Here is a 27,220-nt window from a genome sequence, read left to right as displayed (position 1 = left end):
CCCCCCCTCCCACCTGTAGGCTGCATGACAAAGCGCTCTGCCTGGTACCGCTCTGATACCTCCACCTCATCCACTTCTCCTTCGGTATAGACCACTGCCTATGCTCCCAATGCTTTCTGAAGGTCAGCCTTCTTGGCACTTCACTTGAGCTGGGCCACTGTGTATGCCTCCAGGTTGGCAGCTCGAATTCCATATTGCCATGTAGGACCACAGACATTGCAGAGAAGATGGGACTTGGACAAAAGGACTTTGGAAAAATCAAAACATGTCAGAACAGGGAGAATTGAAAAAGGCTTGAATTGGTCTAAGTAAACAATTGTAGTGAACCATAAGTTACTATATGGTATTGCACAAACACAAGTCCTATCCTCCCCACTGATCACCAGTCTTAGAAACGGGGCTCCTGTTTGGCTGAGGTATGCACCCAGGCTGGGCAGGAACCACCTCTCTAGTCAAGGTAAGCTAGATACACACTAAAAGATAATCTGTGCTCACCCACTGGTAGATTGGCACAAATCAGTCAGGCTTATCTAAAGAGGTAATATGTAAAGTATTTCTGAAACACCCCCACACACACAGTAACACCATGAATACACCTCAAAAAGACTTTGCATAGGCTTAGAAACATAGAATATGTATCTGAGCAAAATAAGATCAAAATTAAAAAAATCTAATCATAGAAGTCGAGATATGAATTTTTAAACATTAAATGCAAAAACAGTGCTTAGAAGTCTCCAGTGGTCAAACTGGTAATTGAGGTCGCGAGGGACTGGTGCAAATTTGAAGATATACTCTTTTCACAAGAGTGGACACACAGAACACCACGACGCTTCGTACTGGAGTGCTGCCGGATGGCAATAACGGAAAACCTTTGTGAACATGAGGGAAGTCTCTACTTACAATGCCATGGAACTTCCATGGGCAGCATATTCGCCCCTAGTGTGGCGGGACTATATGTCAGCAACTTCGAGAAAATCCACATTCTGAATGACAACAACCCATTCAGCAGGAAGATTTTGTTCTGGAGGCACTACATAGACGATATTATCAGGATATGGAAGGACACTGCAGACAACCATCCAGAATTCCAAGAGTGGATCAACACGAGAGATGAGTTTCTGAAATTCACCTACACAGCTGACAACCGCAAACTAGATTTCTTCGATACCACAATCTTTGTAGAAGACAATATCCTGAACACCAAAACATATTACAAACCAACATCTAAGAACAACCTCTTATTTTATAGGAGCTTTCACCCTTGACCCCTCAGAGACAATCTGCCTTATAGCCAATTCCTCCGAATTAAGAGGAATTGTAGTAGACTCAAGTACTACAAAGAACAATTCAACAACCTCTGCCATAAATTGATAAATAGAGTTTACCCCTTCAGAACCATACGCAAGTGTCAGAAAAGGGCCAGGAACCAGCCAAGGGAGTCCCTACTAGAAACAACACCCAAGACCTCCACTGACATCCTCACCTGTGTCACTACATTTAGCATAACGTCCAATGTAGTGCAAAAAATTGTAAACAAAAATTGGCAAATTCTCACTTCTGGATGCTACGATTGGCCAAAACCAAGATTCGCAAACAAAAGAACCCGAAACATCAAAGATATAATTGTCCATGCCCGACCACAGAAAACACCACGAGAATAGAAACAGTCACCTCAGCTTGAAACATGACCCCTGCTACAGGGCACTATCCATGTGGCTCCTGCCCGGTGTGCAAACTAACCCAACAAATTAATACAATTAACTCCCAACCTGACCTGGACAATCTGGTACCACACTAATTGCAATACAACACATGCCATCTATATGCCGTGCGGCATGCGGTACATCGGAATGACCTGCCGCAAAATCAAACAAAGAATTTGCCAGCACAGGAGCAACATTTAGTGCAAGAGTGCCACATCCAAAATGAGTAATCACTTTATTGAGGAAAACCATACAATTGAGGAGCTGAAATGGGTCATCCTCAAAACATTACCTATTAGAGATTACAATTCAGAAAGTCTTCGGGTCCATCGCCTTCAGACACAGCTAACCGGCCTGAACAACGATATTCCGTGGCACGCATTCGCACAGTGAGACTTCTCACCTGTCATCTGTAATCGCCTAAGCCACCCTAGAGACTGTAATCCCTGAGTGCCCATTTCTGTTTTGTTTTAAGATGCAAGGTAAACCTGTGTAGGTCAGGTTTCCCATAAAACACCCTCAGTCCCACGAGGTTAATGCCCGAACTGTCATTAGCACCTTCGAACAGATAATCTCTTTTCCATGTCAACTGTGGACTTTATGGTAAACACCAACTCATTATAAACTCGTTCTGAAATATTGTCACTTAAATTCCCAGTGGAATTACAAAGTGTTTTACAGACTGCCTAATTCGTCCTTAGTACCTTTACATAGATAATCTCTCTACCGTGTCAGTTATGTATTTGCAGTCTTTCCACTATACTTATCATCATGCTTCAAAAACCTCCCCAAATGGGCCGGAGTCACCGGGGCTTGGTCATAGGAGTGGGCGAGAAGGCGAAAGGCCTGGAGAAGCAGGTGAGCGCGCAGCGCGACTACAGATAGATACTCTATCTATCGGTAACCGCGCTAGTTTAAATTTCTACTTCTCACACCGGCCTTTAGGATTCCGTGCCCGCTGATGCCTCGTGGAAGCTGAAATTCAGCGTAATTCAGGTACTTTTGATCTGCTTGTACAGCAAAAGTCCTTCACACACAAATGCGCTAATTATTTACTTGCGGGCATTAGGAAAGCATACTAGGGCCCGACTAACACCTTTTAACCATTTTGAGCCCCGAGCACCACGAGGGACGCTCATATAGTTAATAAGCTCCCCACTTTAATGCCACACGTGCTACTCAGTCTCCCTGTTTAGCACGACCTAGAGCTGCTCGTACTAGCAGGCACCCATCTTCATCACTGTAATGATACGCCTGAGTAACCACACAGGCTCTATGCATGAAACTAACACAACAGTATACGATTTTGAATGTCAGCTTGTACCTCAATAGCTATTCACGAGCCATGCCTTATATTTAAAATACACCACGTTTAACATACATTCTAATGAGACAATGTTCAGTCTTTCATCATAATGTTAACTGAACTGGTACCACCTCTTCTCTTTTTATTGTGTTTTTTCTGTTATTTCACTACTGTGTGACTTTACCAAGGGCAATTCCCTTATCATTCTGACTACCCAACTGACTCTACACTACTTTCCTCCTTACTAACGCTCATGGTATAATATGCTTTTGAAAGTTCTGTGTTTTGTTCTCCTTTTTGTCAGTTACAGGTACCATTGACCTGTGACCAAGAAGAAGGGTGAGTTAATGTACCACCCACTCAAGGTTCTTGTAATACTTGCGACCTTCAAATACACTTTTTCATGTAGGTCCTGAAGAAAGCCGTTTGACCATCACCATGAACCTCACGGTGCAATAGAACAGTAACATTACTATAGAAGCACCAACTTGTTTCTAACTTTGCCGCCACTTATCCCGGATAAAGTTTGTTTAGGATAAAGCGAAGCAATTTTAATTCTCCTTATCTAGTTTTCACCTCACTTTCTTCACTCTATTTCTGGTTACTACTGCTACAACCAGTGGTCATACCTCCAGGTGGAGGAAAGCATTCCTTAAAAAAACCCAATGATGATGCTTTTACGTCCATAAAAGCGGATAATCAAGATATATAGCGCTTTACGTACCTGTACGGTTTTTAGTATTTTTAAGTAGGTAACTACACCTGACCCTGGGACTACAGATACAAGTGATCCATTCTACTCTTTGATTACCGACCTTTGACTGGAAGCCGAATAGATCAAAGCTTCTCCCTCCCTCTATTGATTATCCAGTTCCAGGAGGGATCACCATGAAGAGATTGTCATGATGAGTGGGACATATCCCTCGTGCAGTGATGAGCTGATGACCCTGTATGCCAGGAAGGGTAGCTGCAAGAAAATTGGGGTCGCCAGGACCAAGCAAGAAGTGTGACCTGGCCGTGATCATCACCAGAGGAGAGAGTTCATTGTGGTGACACCTTCAGGCCTGCATTGTGGATTAGGCTCATCATCATGACTTTAGCACTTGATCATGGGAAGAGCAGAATAACTTACCCAGCTTCGAGGAGCAACAAAGAACCTTGTGTCGCTTAGACTGCACAACCGCATGTGAGGAACTTGAGGTCTGTCAAACGCATCCCACCTTTCCAGAGACAGCAGCTGAAGCTCCAGCAACCAGGGAGGATGAGCGTGCAGGGACTAAGTCAGGTGCGGGTAAGACTGATTTTGGGCCAGTCAGCCCCAGTGGAACTTGCTTGTCAGATAGTGTTTCAGCGTAAGGACACTTTTGACTTTTATACAGAGTTGGAGTGAGACTTCTGAGACTTGGACTAGTAGAGATTCACCTGAATGCCACCTATAATGAATGGACAATAACCATTACCACTAGAAATAGGTGGATATGGGACTTAGTGTACTGCCTAAGAAACATCACAGTCCTGACCTCAGGGGACTGTGGAAATTGTCTGTGAATGTCGTAATTCACTTTGGGATTGTAGCTGTAAAATAAGTACTTATTTTTTCATAAAAATAAGTAATTGACTGGGCAATCATTTATTGCTACTTTTGTGTATATTCTGAGTTGTGTGCCTGAGTTCACACGCCTGTATCTGCCTTTCTCCCTTCCACAAGGAGCCTTTCACTCCTTGACCCACGCTACTACTGAATGTCAAGTCCTGAAGGGATACTTGGCCTAGTTGCTCTGGACCCATAGTAGGTTGGGTCCCAGGACAATAGGTGTAAAAGAACTCAGCACCCACAGCTGGACCCAGTAGCTCCTGCTTGCCACGTGGCGTTCTGAACAGGGTTCCGACAGACAGTTTTGTCGTAAGTGGCAAGAAACATGACTGAAATTTAGCTTTTGCATCTAAGATGTTGAACGATACTGAGTGCAAGTACACGTTGAGTGAGAAGCTGCTGATTGTCTTTGGGGACTTAATCAGTGCAGTCACTACACACGAAGAGAATATTTTATTGAGGCCAGATCATAAACCTCTTCTGCGTATTTTATATCTGATTGGGGCTCTTTTATCTACAGTGGATATTGCTAGACAGAGTTCCAAATTGCAGGAATACTGATTTAATGGTAATTTGTTCCCTTGTCTCACTTACCCAGTCCTGTTCAAGACACAATGCAGCATTAATTCCATTGAAATTGGTGTAGTAGCCTGGACAAATTAAATTGTAAGCTGTGTTTTGAGTTGTTTTATTTAGGCTGAATGAAAAAGATCAAGATAATGTGCTTCAACAGGTTGAGCTCTTCCTGCATGATAATTGGCCATCACCAAAGAATGTCCAAGGACTGATACACTTATTTGCTTAACTTGCTAATGAGTTAGGTTTGGAGGGTTATGTGGTGAGGAATGGGTAAAGTGCACCACCAACGCTAGTTTGGCAAAAGAGTTTGATTTGTGCTCATGAGTGGGACAAAATTATGTTTGCTGTGAAGAATCTTCTGAGTACATATTATTTGTGACCTGGGATTAATAAAGATACTGACAGAACTATAGGGTCTTGTGAGAATTAAATGGCTAGTGATAGATGTCTGAACGTTAAACTTATTATTTAATCATTAGTTCTATACCCCAAACATGTTCTGCAGAAAATTAAATTGCATTTGACATCTCAGAACTCTTAAATCTCTCACAAGTACACATGCCCTAAGCCTTGGTCATCATTGATTACTATTTCAAATGGCCAGCAGATAATTCCTTGGAGAAAGCCACCTCAAACATGAATTAGGATTCTATTTTGGATGTATTTAGACGTTAGTGTTTCTCTGAATAATATCAGACAATGATGTTCCCTTTTTCTAAACAACATCAAATATTACTGCTGCTTTGTACAGTCTGCAACCAATGGGAAAATATTTGTGTAAACAACATTTAGGACTCAACATTCATGTTACATAATATTTCTAATTATGATATTCTGATAAATAACCTGGTATATGGGATCATATCTCACTCCCCTACAGATGGAAGTCCTTTTTATTTGTTCAAGGCTGGATCTCCTACTTGTACGCTCTGTTCTTGTTGGTCAATGAAGGCATTTTCTTAGACTCAAGAATTGTTTGACAATGAAGTGAAAGAGGTGGAGATGGCACAAAGAAAAAGAGTGCAAATCTAAACAGTGTTATATTGAAAGAAAGGATGTGAAAATTCCCGATGTGCAGGTTTCGCATTGGGTCAAAATCCTGACTCTAGGATATCAAGTCAAATGAAGGTTAGATTTATAGGCTTATCAAAATATTGGGCCTAATTCACAAACAGCCTCACCTATCTCGGCGGAGGCCTCGCAGTCGTTGTGGGGGTCCCGCACTCGTGGCGGTACTTGTGCAACGGGAAACTGCTGTAAGGGGGCCTGCCACAAGTGTGGGACCCCCGCCGCAACTGCGAGGCCTCCGCAATGACTGCGGAGGCCGTTTGTGAATTAGGCCCATTATTTTTACATCTGCTCTCAGGCTAGACATGAGTTATTGATTGCTGTTGGCTCACCCCCCACTCTTTTCTTTCAATAACACAACTTAGCTCTTTTCCAGCATATTTGTCTGTTCTTCGTAAGCTAATTTGGTTTGCATCACTCTCATTTATCTTTATACAGAATTGCCTATCTAAGTCTGGCTCTGTACTTGGATCCCCTCAAGTCCAGATATCCTATGATTTTGGATTTTCCTCTAAGGAGTTTCAGAGAGGATATGGAGACTGTTTACTCCCCTATCTTCTTCGTCATTTCATTTTAAAGTAGGTATCTCTCTATGACTCCATCAGAGAGAGCCTTGGTAACAAGGCCCCAGGTCTTGATGGACTCCCCAGAGACATTATTAAGCACAGTCCGGATCTATGGGCACCAATTCTTCTTAATGTTTTTAATAGCCTGCCAACAGTGCCCATGCCCAAAACTTGGGCTACCAGTATTATAGTCCCAATTTTTAAAAAGGGCGACAGGTCAGACCCAGTTAACTACCGTCCGATCTCGCTCTTGGATAGTACCTTTAAAATTCTCGGGCGAGTTATCTATAACAGGGTGGTAGAGTGGACTGAAGATACAGATCTATTGGACCCGTGCCAGATGGGATTCAGGAGCAAGGTGGGCACGGTGGAGCAATGTTTGAATCTAAAGTTGATAATTGATAAGTATAACGTTGCTCGATCGTCCCCTATTTACCTTACATTCATGGATCTTTCATCCGCTTTTGATTTAGTCAATATATTCAAATTGTGGGCCATGCTTCTTAATTATGGACTGGACGAGGCCCTTGTAAATTTCCTGGCTTATCTTCATACTGATCTTAAGGCACAAGTCAGGATTGGGATGGGTGGAGAAGTATCCGGAGCCATAAAAATAGGCAGGGGGGTCAGACAGGGGTGCGTTTTAGCACCCCTGCTGTTTATTATTTATATCAACGGCCTAGCTAAAGCACTGAAACAAGGGACTAGAGACGTCCCAATTATCCAGGGGCACCCATTGCCAGTTCTATTATACGCAGACAATGCGGTCCTTATGGGCCGCACTCCAAATGCCCTCCGTTTGCTTGTTGAAACCTTTGTTCAACACGTGGAGGCCCTAGATCTGCGTGTAAATTTTAAAAAATCTTTTATTATGCCATGTGGGCCTGGGAAACGAAAGCTCAATACTATACATATAGGGTCAGATAAATTAGAATCTGTAACCTCATTTCCATATCTAGGGTTGGTTTTCGCTGCGAACGGCTCATGGAGTAGGCATTCTGCCCACGCCATGGGCAAGTTCTCGAAAGCCACCAATTCTATATTGAGTCTTTCACGTCCAAAGAAAATAGACGCCACCAGAGCTATTTTAATTTTTTTTAGATTACAGTGCATTCCTGTAGCCACATATGGGGCTGAGGTCTGGGGATTGGGGAAAAGTCCCGGAATTCAGCGTGAAGAATGTCATTTTTGTAGGAAAATACTGGGCGCCCCAATCTCATCCTCTGAATTTATTTGTCATAAAGAACTAAACCTCCCCTATGTTTGCGACTTTATTAGAACTAGACCAGCTCTATTCTGGATTAGGATCTGGAGGAACAACTCAGCAACTTTAACACAAGACATTATAAAAGACTGCCTCAACTGTGACCACGGCTTATCAATCCCTTGGCTTGCAGGAGTTTTAAAAACATTGCGTGCCGTGGACAGAGGCGATCTTTTCTCCGACCCATCCAGAATTGAGCCTAAAGACAAGGTTGAGGTCAAACAAGCACTATATGCACTTTTTAACACAGAAAGAATGGGAAGGGAAATATTCAAACCCACTGTTGTTACATACATAGGGAATGATCTGTGTAGGCAACCACTTCCACCCTAACTTACCCTCCCCATGTCCAACTGGGAAAGGTCCTTGCTATTTCGTCTTAGGGCAGGCTCTGTGAAATTTCTATTGGGCTTTCCCCTGGGCTATCATCACACAACACAATATAACCCATGTCTGTGCGATGGCATTAGTACACAGAACGATGTGCACTTTCTATTCTGTAAATTTTACTTAAAATATATTAATTGGTTTTTAACCCCTTATTTTAGAAAACAAAGACCCCTCTCCTTGGGGGAGTCTTGCTCAATGCTATTTTCCCTGGATACAGATGAATTAATTTTTCGCACTAGCACTTTTTTGAGATTGATAACACGCGCACGTAAAATGATGGAAAACCCCTGAAAATTGATTGATGAGAGCTGTATTGGTTTTTAATAATTATGAAATTATATTTTGATTTATTGCGAAAATTAATTGTTCTTATTGTTGTACTTTTATGCATTTTATGAAATTCGAATAAAGGTCTTTTGAACTTGAACTTTGAACTTGACTCCATATCTGTCCCTATTGCATCATATATACCTACCACTTCTGCTCATTCCCAACTCTGCTCACTAGACACTCTTTTGGATTCATCAATACCTTACACAATCTTTGGTGTATATATAGGCTCCTATTACTTCCTTTGTTTTCTAACCACTGTACTTATGCATGTGGTACCACTGTACTTTTCACAAACACCAGCACATTATGTCCTCTCTTTTTCAGTTTGTCATTCTAACATCTCCTACCCCTCGCCCTATTTGCTTTATATTAACTTATTTCCCTTCATATTTCAGACCAGTTATTGAAGAATGGCGTGAGCCCCCTAAACATGTTTTCTAAATAAGTGCAGATTGGATGGCAACTGCCACATATAGACAGCGCCCTGATGAAGGTCGTACCACCCGCTTTCATCTTTCTGTAACTTCCAAAACGCACGTTGGCTCATCCTTGTCTACACAACATTGTATTTTACAGAATCTTTTAATGCTGCACTGTCACTGTTATCACTTTAGGAATTAAGTTCCCATTATTTATTTGTATTTTATGTCTCGATATATATTGTGCTTTAAAATAAATGTGAATGTATGTGATTGTGAATTTGTGTAGTAAATGTATTGTTGTTTTTGTTCTCAGTGTAACAATATGGCTTATTTGTGATTTTCTATACATGTGGAGCTCACAGACTGTACATTTATCAATTATTGTTAATTATCACTACTATATATGCTTTTTTTTAAAAAATTGAAAACCCCCAAAAAGTAAAATGTTTATATTAAAAAATAAATACATTATTAATAACACTGGTCTGAAGTATGGTATATTCATATCATAAACATATTGTTTACTTATTTATATCTTGGAGAGGTATTTTTCCCTGGTACCTTCTCCAAATTGAATCAGCACATAGGGCCTTCTTTGTTTACTTGTCTGTTCAAGCTTTTCTTGGCCAGAATCTGCCCCCCCGCAGCCCCACCTTGTCATCAAGTCAGACCCTCCAAGGGAGGTGCCCCACAGTTTGATACCTCTCGAGCAGGAGGGTGGTGTATGTGGAAATAAGGAGGTAAAGTAGAAGCGTATGTGGAGTGAATTTGAAGTTCTAGAGTACACACTTTAAATTAAAATCAAACATGCTATAAAGTACAAGAATATGCTTATTGAAATCATAAATTCTATATAACGCATTCATGGACTGTGAAGTACACCTGACTGACTAACTGCATTTGTATAGTGCACACCACCCAACTGTGGGGCATATCATCGAAGGCCTTATCGCCGCTTTTTTGGCTTCAAAAGCCAGAAAAGCGGAGATAATGTTTTCGCTCTATTAACAAGAGGGTGCTAACATGCATAATCGCATGTTAGCACCCTTTTTTCCTACGCCTCCCTTTGCATCTCTAATGACGTGCAAAGTGGGCGTTCCTTTCCAAAATAACTGGAGAAATGTCGCTAACAACATTTCTCCAATTATCAATGGGCACGCTAACAAGCATAGCGATAAGAAAAGTAGCGCTAACTGCGGTTATCGCTACTTTCCTTACGCCTGCTTTTAGTTTGACTTAGCCATGATATCCAATGGAAGGTGGATATCATGGTTAAGTATGCCATGCCCTATCAACAACGTAGCACCAAACGTTGTGCGATTATCGCTGGAATCCCAGCGATAATTGCACATTTGGCAGCTAACTCGGTTATTTTTATCACTCTGGAGATAAGCGTCGCTGATAGCGCGCTATCTCCGCGATAAAAACAAGCGATAGCCGTCGATAATTATCCTAGCGCTAAGTGCTCTTAGCGATGATTATAGCCGGTTGTTGATGATATGCCCCTGTATCTTTTGGTGCTAGTCTTTAATATGCAACCTTACCAAACAGGTTTTTTTCAGTTTGTTCTTGAGAGAAGAAGAGAATGGAGAGAGTTTTTAATTCAAATGGCAAAGAATTCCAAATATTGGAGTCAGGGAGGACCTCTCCTGTCAGTTCGTGCTGGACTGTTCCCATTGGAAAAGGGTCGACATTGATTTAAATACGGCTGAATCCAAACTGTGGTGGCATGTTGTGGAACATAATGATGTGCTGAGATGCAGCCCGCAGTAATTACCAGTGGCTGATATTAATGTAAGCATTCCAACAAGCACTTGTTTTATATACTTTAGTACTGTACTTATTCTGCCAATTCTTTGCAGTCTTCAATACCACCACGAGTCATAATTTATCTGTGTTGCATTTTCCTCCTTTCACTGCTGCATTCTCCAATGAATTTCAGAATGAAGCAGATCCATTCCTCTTCTTCAAGTAAAGTAAGATCCAAAAATTTGCCACAGTATTAAAGATTTTTACTCCTTCAAACTACTCTTAGAACTAGTACTTCAAACTATTGAAATATATTTTCAAACTTAAATCCTTAGATTACCTCTGCAGTGCTTAATTCGTAAAGAAATAAGTGACAGTGCTCTCGTCTGGAGGCCACTGCAGCTTGCACCACAATTGCTGCCAATGATAGAAACAACACAACTACTAACCATCACATTCCTACAAGTGTGACAATTCGGATATTTCAGGCCTCCAAAGCTATATGAATGGTCTGCGTGGTAGGTAATAACCTATTTAAAGCATATTACATTAATAATAAACTGTTGATGTGGTCATCTCTAAATTAGCCAGACAGTGCCACCTTGTGGCAGATTGTCACAAGCGACAATTAAGTGCCAGTGCTGAGCACCGGAAACCATAGGCTCAAATTAGGCACTACTTCTCTACATTGAGCTTAGCTAGCTTAGAAACACCCTTTCAAAAGGAAAACAAACTACTTGGTTTTCACAAGCTTTGGTAAACATGTCTTCACTGCAGTAACAAAGTATTATAATTGCCTAGAAAGGAGCTGTGACCCATGTGGAAATATGTGCCCAAAAACTTCAAAATGTATAAAAAATATTAGATTTAAGCTATTTCATGGCAAGTAAAGTTTGCTGTTAAGTGGCGATGCATAGCGCTTCCTCAGGAGCTGCAATGCCTTTGAACAAGCAACGCCAGTGCTCTGGGACCAGAGCTAGGTTTACCCACCATGAAACTTAGCTCAAGTGAGTTTGTAGTATTGCATTCACTGGCCCACCACACTTTGGAAGATAAGCCACAGTTCATTAAACAGTATGCAAAATTCTATATGACAATAAGCTAGTTTTCCAACCCAAAGGGCCATTAATGGCTCCGGGACAAGGGTTTGCGCAACCCCCTTCCCCTTTCTGATTGAGGCCGGGCCCAGGGGGATGGGTTCCCTGGGCCGAAATCAGCCTGAAGAGGGGAGCCGTGTGACCCCCCCTGTTACTAACATGGCCAAACCCTGCAGAAAGGGGTCCCTGGGCCGAATCAGCCTGGGGAGATGGGCCACATCACCCCCTCCCCTTCTTACCTATGACTGGGCCCTGGGTAATGGTGTTCCCGGTTCCAAATTCAGCCAGGGGGGCATCTTGTGCCCATTCCCAATTTTTCATAAGGCCAGTCCCATGGGATGGGGCCCCTTCTCACTTTTCAATATCAGTGGACCCTGGGTATGGGGTGCCAGTGTATAAAATTGGCATGGGGAGGGGGGCCATATTTGTCCCCTTCCCTAATATGAATATAAAAATCCCCCACCCGGGACCTGGGCCACCCACGCGGCTAATAAACCACATGGATCCTCTGCAAATTAGAGGTAAAATAAAATAAAAAAATGTTGGCCCCAGGAGGTGTATCTGTGGGACCCCACCTGGGGACCCCACCAGCTGGCTTAAGGGGTGAGGGTATTCTTTTCGCTGCTCACTTGTATTTTTTTCCATTTGTCTTGGTACTCGGGCACCAACGTTATTAACAAAACAAAAAACACTTTTCCTATGGAAACTAGGGGCCAGATGTGCTAAATTTAGGATGATTTCATACTTGCAATTCTCTCTGAATTGCAATTAAGACATCAGTATTCCTAAATGTATGGAACTCTTTTGAGTTTTATTAGCAATTCCTAGTGGGTTGCAATTAGACCTACCTCATGCATATTAATGAGGCAGGTTGCAATTTGCGACCCTTTAGGAATCACAGCCATCACAGGGATGGTGGCCTGCTGAGGGCAGCACACCACCATGTCTGTGATTGATTTTTAATAAAGCAATCTCTTTTTTTATGCAGCCCATTTTCATTAAAGGAAAACAGGATGTTGTTTAAAAAGAAAAAAATAAACTTTGCATTCAAATACTTTCAGAGGAAGAGCCACTGCCTTCTCTTAAAAAATATTTGTTTTCCATTCTAAAAAGGGAAGGAGTGCCCTGGGGACCCCTTCCGCTTTGTGAATGGGTTACCACCTCCTTCAAGTATTCGGTAAAATAGGATTGCTTTGCGGCCATAATTCAGTCACAATACTTTCATACATTTCATTCAGATTTGGTGTTTGTAAGGTATGCCCACAACACGCCCCTTCCAAATAACGAATTGCAAACACAAATTGTGATTTGGTAATGTGTTACTGAATCACAATTTCTGTTTTGCACACATGTAAAAGCATTTTTGTAGTCGGAAACTGCCCAATCTGCCATTTCCGACCGCAAAAATGCTTCGCTCATGTGGCCCTAGATCCTACGTGTGAGAAATTCATCCTTTTTACCCTGATCACCCCCATTGTTTAACTGATAACTGTTAGTTACTTACTCTGATTGTACACTAGGCTCTGCCAACCAGGGACAGGGCCAGTGCTCTGTTTAAAAGGTTAATGGTAATTAGGCATAATTAGGCTTTCCTGTGTTCAGTTTCTACTTCAAATTCTGGTTGAGGTTTTCAGTGTTTTATACCTTAAAAAAGCAGAGGTTACACATTTTCGTGCCCTTAAAAACAAGAAAAATTATGTTTTTCCAGTGTTTATGGAACATTTTGCTTCTATTACTGCTTGCTTTCTGTACCAATAGTGCATTTTATAGACAGTGTATGTAGAGTGTATATGAGGCCCATACTCCTTCAGTGAGTCTTTGGTCACGCGCGCTTGCTCTTTCCTTCCCATTTAAACATGTATCTGTGAACAGGCCCTCTCAACATTGGCACTTGAGACGGGCAACACCTAAACAACCAGTACACAATATCCTAACTCTGGCCATTGATATAGCTTTCCATGCCCTGCCATGCTGTGTCCACTACAGCAGTCATGTTTTCCTGTAAAAATATAAGCATGCAGTAGAGTGTTACTTTTTTCACAACACTATCAATATGCGACCGAAGATCCTCCCATTTCGTGCCTTTGGCATCATCACTACTCCTGTAAACGGTTGCCACATGGATAATATAGCATTCACAGCCTCTAGGACTGAGAACCACTGACTAAATGATACAGTTCGGATGACTCTTTCTTTGATGCCACAAAAAGCACAAAATGTTAAATATTTGTGTTTTAGTTCCGGTGCAAAATAAAACAGTGCACCAGAATGGACTACAAAGTCAATAACATTTGTTATTAAATATGAAGCCTGTAAATATGCTTTCATCATACCTTTTAGCAAGTGGCAAGGATCTCTTACAGGGAAGCACTTCAGCTCAGGTATCAAATTTAACAGGCCATCACACAACTTTTTCATATACATAGTTGAACCACTGCGAATACAAACAATGTCACTCCAATCTTCGTTGGACTTGGTATTGCTTTTTGCAGCAGCATTCCATGCGTTCCATGTTTTCCAAAACTCTGGTGTCATTTTACCACTATCCCAGATGCCAGATGCCAGCACTCTTTTCACATCCACCTGTCACTACAACTTGCATTGTTTAAAGCTTAGGGTGTTTGGCAATTTACCTACTATCAATACTGACTCACTAGAAAACGTGGCTGATGTATCATCCTCTGTCTGTGGGTAAATGTGATGGTAAATATTGGGAAAGATTCTTTTGAAACCAGTCATTTTACCTATCAGTGAAAGAATCAAACATAGCCAAAATATCAAATATGATTTTGATATTTCATGATTCTTCACAATTTATAAAATAACTAAATAAGACCTAAAACATGGTTCTAAACCCTGCATCTTTAGACGAAAGACCACAAAAGTGAAAAAAGCAAAAGGAAGAGGAAATAATATTTTAGTGACATACCTAAACAAACAAATTCAAGCAGAATAATATTAGCCCAGTCTTACATACTCCTACCTTGTATAACAAAGTTACATTGTATTGGCCTCTTCAAGAAGGAATCAAAATTTCTCTTTCACTCTCTTCTACCTTTGTTTGAATGGCATTTTGTTTGAGGTTGTGCGGATGTTTTTTCAGTGTTTATATGTTTATACTGGTGAGGGCTCTTTCCATTTTGGAGGGGTTTTATCAGTTATTTTAGGTTTAAACCTAAAACAGTATAGCCCACACGGTGTAATTGCAATTAGTTCAGAAAACCTACCTGTAAGTCCTTTGAATATGGAAGGGCATGTAGTTTTAGAGACCCGAGGAGATTTAATGCATTTAACTGTGCACTGCTGTCGTGTCTGCTGTCATTTTAAAGCCTGCCCTGCCTTGCAGGCTGGTTTTAAAATAAAACTGTGTCCAAATTCTACTTTAGATTTAAAAGTACATTCAAAGTACAAAAGTACCTTTTTTTTAATCACATATAGATTATCCCTAAGGCCTGGCTTAGGTGCCCCAAGGGGAGGGTGACTTGTTATAAAAAGCAATTACATTATAAAATATGTTTTATATGCCCTGATGAAAGAAAAGCTGCCAATGCTGTTTTCCCCATTGTAGTGTTGATAGTTCTATTGGCTAACATGGGAAGGCATTATTTAACTTCAATAAAGTCTAACATTTGACTGGAGTGAACTAGAACAATAGTTCAAAGAATTAAATTAATAGTTATAATAAACCCAACAGCTTGCCAGGGCCAGACTTATTACAGTTATTGCAGGAAAGACGTTTTCAAACTTGTTTTCCTGAAGTTACCTAAAGCAGCCCTGTAGCTGCATCTTCTGATTAGCTGAGCCAAAATGTTCCTGATTAGGTGTGAACTTGCCTGAGCAGAAACAATGCAAGCAGATGCCAGGACAGGAATGGGGCTGGGTAGCCAAACTTGTCTTCAAAGAGAGAAGCCCTTCTTGCACCCCCAGCCAGATGGGAGCCCCACTAATATGATTAGGCGAGAGGCTGGAAGGCAAGTGCAGGGAAATGTTAGCTTTACCTGGTAGTTGGGTTAGCCTGACCTGAACTCCCTGGAGAGATTTTCTCTATTTTGATTTGGACAGAGATGTGCATTCTGGGACAAAATTGTACCACACTTCTAAGGAAGTGGTCATTACAGAGAGTGGCAAATTGAACCCCTTTGGTTGCGGGTACCTCCCCTCTTGCTAGCCCAGAGTCTGGAATAAATATGGGAGAGGTGCACAGAACCTCAGATCCTTGCTTGGAAACATCTGGAGAAGAAGGACTGCCCTGCTAGACCCTTGAACTGCACAAAGAGAGGCCTGTGCTCATAAGGACTGTGTCTTCAGCACTCTCAAGGCTTCACCAAAGAGGACTTTGCAAGTCGTAATGGATCAAGTAGTGGACTCCTTGATCAGCGACAGGAAGAAAAGTGCTCGAAGACGTTACCTGCATCATCTCCAACAAGGAGAAGCCCAGCTGTCAGCTTCACTTGAACTTTACTGGATTTGACCATGTGCATTGTGGGAATTAAAGTCTCAAACCTCCAAGAGGCAAATCAGAGTTTCTGAACCCTTGGCTGGTGCTGTGGGCCCCCAACGAGCATCAAGGAGCCTTTCAGAAGATGTTCTGAAAGTTTAGGAATTTTTTGACAACTTTTGGTAATAAATAGCTCCATAAGAAGACCGACCTCGATCACGAGAGTCAAGCCAGTGAAATCAAACTGTGACTCGGCCTGACTGTGCAGGTTTTCCCCACTGAAAGCCCCAGAGCTCTTTGACATCAATGATGAAAACAAAGACCTCCATGAATCATCAAGGCATCGCGCTGCAGCAGGCCACTGTTGTCAAACAGAAATTTGGATTGACAAAGCCGATCGCATGACTTTGAAAGAATAGCCAAACAAATGACTAAGCTAGAAGGTAAAACTTGAACTTGCCCTACTGCTCATTGTAGCCGACCCGTGCACCATCATGGTTGGCCTGATACTTTGACTTTCACGCAGCCAGATATCTGTGGTTTGCACTTTTTACTTTTAGGTGGAAGAAAGCACATTTTTTAATTTAAGCTTTAAAAATATATATCTCCCGTTCCTTTCCATTTGGAAGTGGCTTTGCCAGATACAGTGACTTATCAAGGTCCCGACTATTGGAACATACCACTGTGAGACTACAAAACGTCTTCCGGATGTTATGCAGTACATATGGGAACTGTCCCTTTAAACCATGAGAAGCTTCACTGCCCACAACAGACCTCATATTGCCAACTTCCCTTCATAAATACCTGCATTTCCTACCCTATGGAAAAACTGGCAAATTTGACCAACTCCGATACACCACTCTTGCAATACGGAACAATCTTCCAAGTTACAACTCTTACACAGTACATCTTCACTTACCTCGAAGCCTTAAGAAAAGTCACTGCATGACAAAACACATGTTGGTTGTCATTCAACATCACAAATCTAAAAATGTAAAGTGTCTGAAACAAAAATGTACTGAATATACTTGAATCTATGCATCTTCACAATAAAGAAACAGCTTATCCTAATACAAGTCCTTACTTTCTGGACTCAATACATTCTTAACAATACATAATTGAGTGCTTTGGTTTTCCTTGACAGAACAGTATTAAATTGGGTCATAGATCCTACTGTAACTCACACCTTCGGTAGTAGGGTGTGGTATAACCCTAGAAGCACTACCCCAAACTTAACTGTGCATTACATGTACTATTGTACTCCCACCACAATTTATACTATAATATGAGGTGCAATTATCAGTCCATTACTACCTTTTTCGATATTTTGTATCTCTTGTTCTTTACACTGGATTTTTGTTGCTTTGGTGTTATTTCAGAAATAAAAAATATTCTCTATTTTTATAAATTGGCATTGGATTTTTATTGTGTTTTGTGTCTTACTTAATTACTGTTTTGGTGATATTAATGCTTTACAAACTTGTTGTTAACATTAGTGATGTGCGATAGTTTGATTTTAACACTGTCTTTACTCTTTTCTATTTTAGGAGGCGATGGAGGGACTCTTGATTCCGGCTGCTTGGATGGTTAGAGGTTGTCAAGGCGTCAGCTCCCTACTTTACCCTTCCAGTAAAAACCAGATGATTCACATTTGGAGGGTGTGACTTCACTTTCACTTTCCTTTAATATTTTGTTATTTTTTTTGTTATTTTTTTTTACAGAGCTTTCTATAGCGCAAACTTGACCCAAAGGTATCGGGTATCAGAGCACCTTACATAGCACCAGTTGCATTACATGAGGACACATTCATTTTTGTTAGGCACGGGGAGATATGGTGATTTGCTCAGGATCACAGGATGTTCAGCGTCATTGCCGAGACTCGAACCCAGTTCCCCAGATTCGAGGTCGACCACCCTAACCCGTAGGCAAACTCCCCCCCCCCTTTCTCAGGCAAATTCTCACTGTTTTTCAGCATGAGTCTTTCTTTGTGGATGCTGACAATTAGTGACTCTCATCATGTGACTGTGCTCACTGTGGATTGCATGTCATGTTATTAGGGCAGTTAGCTTCCTGGGTGGGATGTGTGGCAAATGACCACACTGGCCTCCACTAGTGGTTCCAACCCTTAGTTTCCATTTTGTTGTAACCTACCATTGCATTATATAGAGCAAAGGCATGCTTTTACTATTATTTTTTAGAAGGATTCCAGAAAGACAGTTTTGCCCTCTCTCCCCCAAACTACCAAACCATTGGCCACGTGGCTGAGATTCTGAACCTGTTACAGCCAGTATCAGTGTAATACAGAAGGAATGTTGTCTACTACACACTCACGATTATCGCTTTCTGTTGACAACTATCGATTTAATCTGCACTGTGTAACAGCATGGGGCAGGGGAAAACTAGTATCAGTTATTGGAACCTAATCATGTGATGTTGCCAATTGGGGCTTCTCTTACTGTGTGCCCACTTGGGTGAGACTTAGATTCTAGGGGCATGGACAAATCTGCTGCTACACCAAATACCACTGTACTACATAATGAATGTTATATGTAGTAATCAATCACAACTATCATTATTTAATGGCAATAATCTATTTGAAATGCAGTTTGTTTGCTCAAACATTTGGATTGATGAATCATGTGTGGCAATATATATATTTTTCACGTTATAGATATTTTCTAACCAATGTATGTTATGAAACACACATAATCTACTATGTTTACTCACTGTGATGCATATTCTACAAGATGGCTGCCGCGTATTTTTTTTCACAAACTGGATGTGTGATCGAGGCCAGGTGGGCCGAAACATGTTGCACCTAGCTGGTTTAACCTTCTAATGAATCTTTGAAACTCAGTTCTAACTGCACATGAAGTTATTTGGAATGGTCAAGGAGAATCAGAGCTGCTGACTCGCCACGGTCAAGGATGGCTCTGTCGTCGTCCATGGCAGCTATAAGGGGGGTGTCAGTGCTGTGGTTTGAGTGGAAACCAGTATGAGAGTGGTCGAGAATGTGGTTAGATTCCAGGTAGTCTTTGAGGTGGTGGTTGACAGCTTTCTCCAGAACCTTGCCCGGGAAGGGGAGGAGTGAGATAGGGTGGTAGTTCTTGAGGTCTGATGGGCCCACTGTGGGTTTCTTCAGAAGTGGTTTGACTTGTTTGGCATGTTCCAGTATACCGAGAGGGTGGCATAACTGAACATTGAGTTTATGATCCTGGTGAGCAGGGATCCAATTACTTTGTGTCTGAGGTTGAAGGTGTTTCTCTGCTTTGATTTCGGGGAGGAACCAATTGGCATCCTTGTAGGTTCTTTTGTTGTTGAGGGTTTTGATGGGAGCGATGGAGTTGTTGCTAGTGGTGATCCATTCGGATAGGTGGGTGGCAGGTGATTGACGTCATCGCATGTGTGGACGGTGGTGCTGTTGAGGGTGGTCGTCTATTGGGATTGGGTAATAGTCTTCCATCTGTGGTGGGTAGTGGGGGGCAGGGTGACGGTGGCCTGTCAGTTGACAGCGATGGTGAAATAAACATAGCTGTGGTCTATCCAGGTGAGCTCTTTGTGTGACTGTATCAGATTGTATCCCTGGATGTGAAGATGGGGTCGAGGGTGTGGCTGGTTGGTATGCATTGGGTTGGTAACCATCTGTTTGAGGCCAAGGTTGTCCATGGAGTCTAGCAGAGCGGCTGAGTTGTTGTCTGGGGGTATTCGAGGTGGAAGTTGAGATTTCTGAGGAATAGGTATTTTCTGTATTACAAGGCAAGTTCATCTTTGAGTGGCTGCATGTAGAAAAGGGCTTCTTTTGACATGGTTAGTTCCCACTTTTTGTTTGATGCCTGATGTACTTTCAAACTGTAAGTGCACTGGGTCCCTGCTAACCAAGTTCCTAGTGTGAGATCTCTTTCCAAAAACGGTACCATGTTTGGCACAACTTCAGCCACCCTTTTAAGTCTTCAGTAAATGGTATCCCTGGTACCTAGGGCATGGGTACTGAAGAGGGTGCACGGGGTTGCAGCACAAGTCCTGCAATCCAAGAGACCCCTAATCAAGACGGTTGGGAATGTATTAATAAATGCACACAGGAGACCCTTTTTAGGGTTCCTTGAACACCTACCAAGCAGTTGTGTGATCCCTGACTAGTCAGAGCAAGTCTGCTACCACCAGACATGTTTTTGATTTCATGGGGTGAGAATCTGTGCTCTCAGAAGCGAGAAGCAAATCCTGCTCTGGGTAGAGGTGCTTCACACTCCTTCAGTCCAGAATGGCCTTCCAGAGCAGGAAGCTTCAAAGGTGTTGCTGCCTTTGAAGTTCAGCCCAGGCTTCTGCAGATAGCGGGGAATGCAACCAACATGCCCTGCTCCACATTTGGTGGGAGGACAGGTGCTAAAATTAGTTAGATGAGGAGTGTCCACATTCAACCAGCACCACCCCTAGGATAGGGCAGGCAGCGTGAACCCCTTTCCTGAAAATGAAACCATCTGGTGTGGTAGAGAAACAACCTATTAGGGCTAGGGTAGTGATTCTTCCCACAGGACATGGTCACTTAGAGGGTGTAGGCACCCTTAATGTAGGCAGCCCATTGGCTACTGTCTCCCCCGTAACACCACTAAATTCAGTGTTAAACAGGCAACCCTAGACCTGGAACGTAGATTTGATGGACAAGAAGAAGACCAGGACAAAGAAAACTCAATGCCCGAGAAGTGAAACCCTGCTGCTGAAGAAAAGTGGTGCCAAACCTTGCCTGCTGCCTCTAGGACTCGACAATCATGGTATGGCATGATGTCCTGAACCTGTGAAGACTCCAAGAACCCTGGAACTCCTCCAGCCTTTGCAAAATCACCAATAACCTCCTTTGGAGTGAAGGTATCACTCCCCATCACACTGCAGGCACCGATCTCACTGAGTTCGGTTTGTCGATGTGCTGGTCCCCGACTACTCTGACACAGCACCCAAATCAAAAGAGTTACACCAGCTCTCTGGTGGGTCAGATCTGTCTCCTCACCAAGATTGGAGACACCAGGACTTACCGGAGTCACACCGTACCAATGCTTGAGGTGCCAGAACCCCAACAACAAATAGTGAGACGAAGAGTCCGCGCCAGACTCCAATAATACCAGGAGCAAATGCCCTTAGAGGGATAGTAAGACCCTTGAGACCCACATCCTGAGTGGCCCGAAACCACCTCTCCAGTTTGCTTGCTCCTGACTGTGTGGATTTCTTGACATACGACCCCCGGCTGACCCATCTGCTCTGCACCCAACCCCACTGGCCCCGGTAATGACAAAGCATCTATGCTCCCATGATCCTGTGACCCTTGTGACCTCCTCACTCCCATGGGACCCACCAGACTTACCTCTAAGTCCTCTGGTGTAGTGTCTTTCCAGGTGGCTCCCTTCATCATAGCACACCAGCTACCAACACCTTCTGTCCACTGCTGAATCCGGGATGCATCCGATCTTCTGCTGCTGGAACTTTGGACCTGGTCCTGCTATTGACTGAAAACAAGAAGGCGAACTTTGTGAAACCATTGCCTGATTTTATATGCATTATTCTGGTTTCTCCATTGACTTCAATTGTGCGTAGGTGCGCACAAAAGTGATACAATTACTAACTCTTAAAAATCATAACTTTTAAAGTACTTACTGTAGATTGAAGTTATTGATCTTAAAATATACATAAAAATAATAAATTGGTCTCTGATTTATTCTTGAGTGTGACTCTCATTTATTACCTCTGTGAGTACAGCAAAGGCTAAGCACTACCCTCTGATAAGCTTAACGTCTTGCCCACTACAAAAAGAGCATTAGTATTATCTACTTTGACCTCTGTGTACCATTAAGGGATCCACTGGACTTTCTGCACACTGTACTTCGTTTTAGAACACTATATAGAGAGCCTACTTCCTACATTGGTGGTTCAACAGTGGGAGAGAAGTCTCTGCATTTGCAGGAACTACTTTGCCAATAACTGATCACATTTTTTAATCCAAAAATTGCCTTTAGTTGTACTTTTCAATTGAACCTTTTTTTAAACAACATGGTAAAATGACACTGGTAGGGAATTTGGCTAAGTCCCTGAATCTAAGTGGTAAGAACTGTAAAAGTCTATTGCTATAGTTTGGATGAAATATTTGGTGTTAGAGTTTTTTTAAAGTTCATAAAAAGTTACGAACTTTAGTAAAATAATGACTGATACCGATAACCAGGCTCAGCAGCTCGACCTTCCCCCATACATGGACCGGTCCTATGCCAGGCTAAGGGCCCTCTGTAAGGATTATGTTATCAATACTGACAAACATGCTAAAAAAGACAAGCTTGGAAGGCTTTTAGCAGAGTTTGAAATAGATCATACAGAACTAGTAGCTCAATCTGATGAAGATGAGACTGCTGGGGATGACTCTAAAGATCAAGTTGACAAGGTGGCTGAATCCATCCACTCAGAGTCAGATGAGAGTCCTTCATATGATGACCAGATGCTAGAAAGGTTAACCAGGAGATTGAACTTAGAAGCTCAACTCCTGGACATAAAAAGACAATGAAAACAAATAGGCCTAGGACCAATCTCTGGTGGCAGCAATTGTATAAACAAGGAGAGAGAAGATCCCTTTGATTCAAAACTCCCCAGAGGAATTTTCCCAAAATACTCAGAGGGTGATGACATCACCAAATATTTCCCTGCTTTTGAGAGGGCCCGGTTAGGTATAAGGGTAGCCAGAAGAAATTGGGTGCATCTCTTGTGAGAACTATCTCGAAAAACCCAGAGTTAATCCTGTGTGGAATTAGTTAACTTTTTAGTGAAAACACTAGGTGGTCGGGTAACAGGTAACAGTATCCATGACTTTGAAGGACTGTATAATGTGATTGTGAAACAGCATTTTCAAGTCATTGTTACAATGAGAATTTACGTTTGCATGTGGTAAACCTAGGCCCACCATCTCCTCTAGAGTTGGGAAAGAAGACAGACCACTGGATCAAAACCAGGGTGACCAAATCTACTCTGATAGGGGAGACCAAAAGAAAGAGGCCAAAAAGACCCTCCAAGGGAATGATAGTGACCAAAAAGATTAAAATAAAAAGTTGGTTTCTTCAGGCCCCCAAAAAACTGCTCAGGAGGGTGAGCCCAGAAACTCTTCACAGTCCAAGGGTGGGTACCAGGGTAAATAATGGGATCCCAAGAAGGCTTGGTGTTTTGAATGCAAACAACTGGACACCGAACTGGAGACCCTAACTGTACAAAAAAAGATAATGCCTCTAGCACACCTGTAGTAAATGCAATCATGAGTCTCCAGATGGGATCACAGGTGAGCCCTGACATGTCAACGTGCTCACTAAGGTAACTCAAGTCTCAGAGGGAGGGTTGAATGTAGCTACCCTGGCTGTCAGGCCCAGTAACCTGGAGGCAGGAGCAAAATATAAATGGGATTAAGGTGAAAGTCCTGAGAGACACAGGTGCCAGTATCACCATGGTGAATGAGCAACTGGTGTCGTCAGCTCAATTTCTGCTCGGAGAGAACTATACAGTCCTCAACACTGACAATCAGTCTAAGATGCATCCAATAGCCTTGGTGACCTAACATTAGGGAGGGGTTAGTGGCCTCAAAAGGGTAGTGATGTCTTCTGCTATCCCTGTATAGTGTCTACTTGGCAAAGATTCGTGTTACTCAGCTGGGCTGAGGTAGATAAAAAAAAAATGCAGCATTGCTGGGAAATCTGAATGGGTGTGTGCGAAAACCAGAGTACAGAGTAGAACCCAAGGTAAAAAAATAGTGTTGGAGCCTGAAATTATGGTCCAACCTTCCAAGAGAAAGGGCAAGAAGTCTGGGCAGCCAGCTTCTATAAAGAGTCCCGAACAAGTCTCCTCCCCTCAGACAGAAGACTTGTCAGTCCCAGAGGGAACTGAGCACCAGGAATTTGGGTCTTACACTGCAAAACTTTTGCGCCCTAAGGACCCTGTAGGGAAGATGTGTGCCAGGGGCAGAGAACCTGTTCCACTCTTGAAAGTCTGATCCAACAAGCTGCTGATCAGGAAAGGGAAGTGTCAGTGGTTCCCACAGGACCTATTGAGAGGTGGGACTCCTATACACTGAGGCCAAAGACCCAAAACCAGGTGCCACTAGGAGAGTGGTAGTGCCTCAGCGGTTTAGAGAGTTTCTCCTAACATTGGCCCATGACAGTCTCCAAGCTGGGCATCCTGGTGAGACAGAAACTTGGAGAAGGTTAGTCACCCATTTCTACTGGCCACAAATGTCCCAGAAGGGGAAGGAGTTTTGTAACTCCTGTGCCACCTGTCAAACAAGTCACAAGAAAGGCAGTCACCTATAGGTCCTCCTAATTCAAATTCCAGTGGTTAGGGTACTCTTTGAGAGAGTTGGGATTTACATTGTTGGTCCTCTTGATCCTCAAACAGCCTCAGAGACCAATCTATATTAGTGGTAGTGGATCATACCACTAGGTGTCCTGAAGCAATTCCACTAAGGACAACCGCTGCCTTTGCAGAGGTGAAAAGCTCTCCTTGGTATTTTTACTAGGGTTGGGTTTCCTAAGGATGCAGTATCAGATAGTGTTGAAAATGTTATGTCTGCAAGATTGAAAAATATGTGGGCTGAGTGTGGGGTGACCTATATGTTCAGTACACCATACAATCCACGGACAAATGGGCATGTTAAAAGATTTAGCACAACCCTGAAAGGTATGATTGGTGGACTTAATGAAAAACACCGAAGGGATGGGATGTCTTACTACCATACTTGTGTTTTGCTTACAGAGAGGTGCCAGAAAAGGGAATAGGGTTTCCCCCTTTTCAATTTTGTTTGTACACCCTGTAAGGGGATCACATTGTCTTGTAAAGGAAGGATGTGAGAGACTTCTCAAATGTTCTAAGCAGGATACTGTGGATTATGTGCTTTGTCTTCTTTCCAGGATGGCTGAGCACATGAAGGAAGCCAAGAAAAATCTTGAGGCCAGCCAAGAGTTCAAGAAGCTCTGGTATGAGCAAAAGGCTGCCAGGGCAAAAGATTTGGGTTTATGGTTCTCCAGGTCAAATGGACTGGGCCCTACCCTATCCTTGAAAGAAAATGGGAGGCCTCCATTCTGGTGGACCTTGGCACATATAGGAACCCCAAGAGGGTCATACATGTAAATAATCTGAAACCCGTTAATGACAGGGCTGACATGACCATGCTCATGATCAGTGATGAGAATCATCAGGAAGCAGAGAGGGAGCCTCTCCCTGACCTCATCTCTAACAACCCTAAAGATGGCTAAGTCGAAGGTGTGGTCTTCTAAGACATCCTCAATGACCAACAGATTGATTGCAGGTGAGACTTAAATTAGTTTAATGAGCTCTTCCTTTGACCCCTAGTCAGAATAGCTGGTGTACCCATGATGTGGACACTGGTGACAGCCTACTTGTCAAAAACAAAATTTACAGGCAGTCTTATTATGTCAAAGAAAGCAGGAAAGCTGAAGTTAGCAACATGCTGGAATTGGGTGTCATTGAAGCCGCGGAGAGACTCTGGGCCACCCTAGTTGTTTTTGTTTCCAAGCCTCATTCCCAGGGTGTAATAAAATAAATTAGTTTTTTGTACACTATAGGGGACTCAATGCAGTCACAAAAACTGGCACACATCCAAGTCCTAGGGCTGATGAACTGATTAACAGGTTGGGTCAACTAAATATCCAAGTACCTTTGATCTCACATCAGGGTACTAGCAGATAGGTCTGACCCCTGGAGAAAAAGGGAAATAATTTTCAACCCCAGATGGGCACTTCCAGGTGTACTTTGGATAAAATATTGCCCCTGTCACCTTTCAGAGGTTGGTGAATAAAGTCCTTGCTGGATTGGAATCATTTAGTGCAGCTTATCTGGATTAAATTGCTGTCATTAGCTCCACCTGGCAGGATCACCTAATCTACCTGCAAAAGTTCTTGAAGGTTCTGCAGAATGCAGGCTTCACTATCAAAGCAAGTAAGTGGCAGATAGGGCAGGGCAAGGTTGTATACTTGGGCAACCGTGTGAGTTGAGGTCAAGTTCAACCTCTGCAGACTAAAATTCAGACCATTCTGGTTTGGGAAGGTGCAACCACCCAGAGTCAAGTCAGGGCATTCCTTGGCTTGACTGGGTACTACAGGAGGATTTTGCAGGGACATGGGTCCCTTGTGACCTTCCTCACAGAACTGATCTCCTCAAAATTACCCAAATAGGTTAACTGGACAGTGAGCTGTCAAAAGGCTTTTGACACCTTGAAGGAAGCAATGTGCTCAGCACCCATTCTGAAAGCTTCAGTTTATCCCAATCAGTTCATTGATCAGACAGATGTCTCTGAACATGGACTAGGAGCGATCCTATCACAGACCAATGATGAGGGCAATGACCGATCTGTTGCTTTCATAAGCTGTAGGCTTCTCCCCGGACAGCAGCGTTCGAGTGCCATTGAGAGGGAAGCCTTTGATGTGGTTTGGTCCCTGAAGAAGCTGAGACCATACATGTTTGGTTCTCATTTTCTTGTTCAAACTGACCACAGACATCTCAGATGGTTCATGTACATAAAAGGAGAAAATCCCCAACTGTTAAATTGGTCCATATCCATACAAAGAATGAACTTTACAGTGGAACACAGACCTTGGACTGACCATGCCAATACATATGGCTTTTCTAGGTTCCTCCACTTAGAAGATCAAGAATCTCTAGGGAAAGGTTAGTCTCATCCTCTTTC

This window comes from Triturus cristatus, chromosome 3_2 (assembly GCF_964204655.1).
Source record: "Triturus cristatus chromosome 3_2, aTriCri1.1, whole genome shotgun sequence".
NCBI lineage: Eukaryota > Metazoa > Chordata > Amphibia > Caudata > Salamandridae > Triturus > Triturus cristatus.
Note: the sequence above shows the minus strand (reverse complement) of the source record.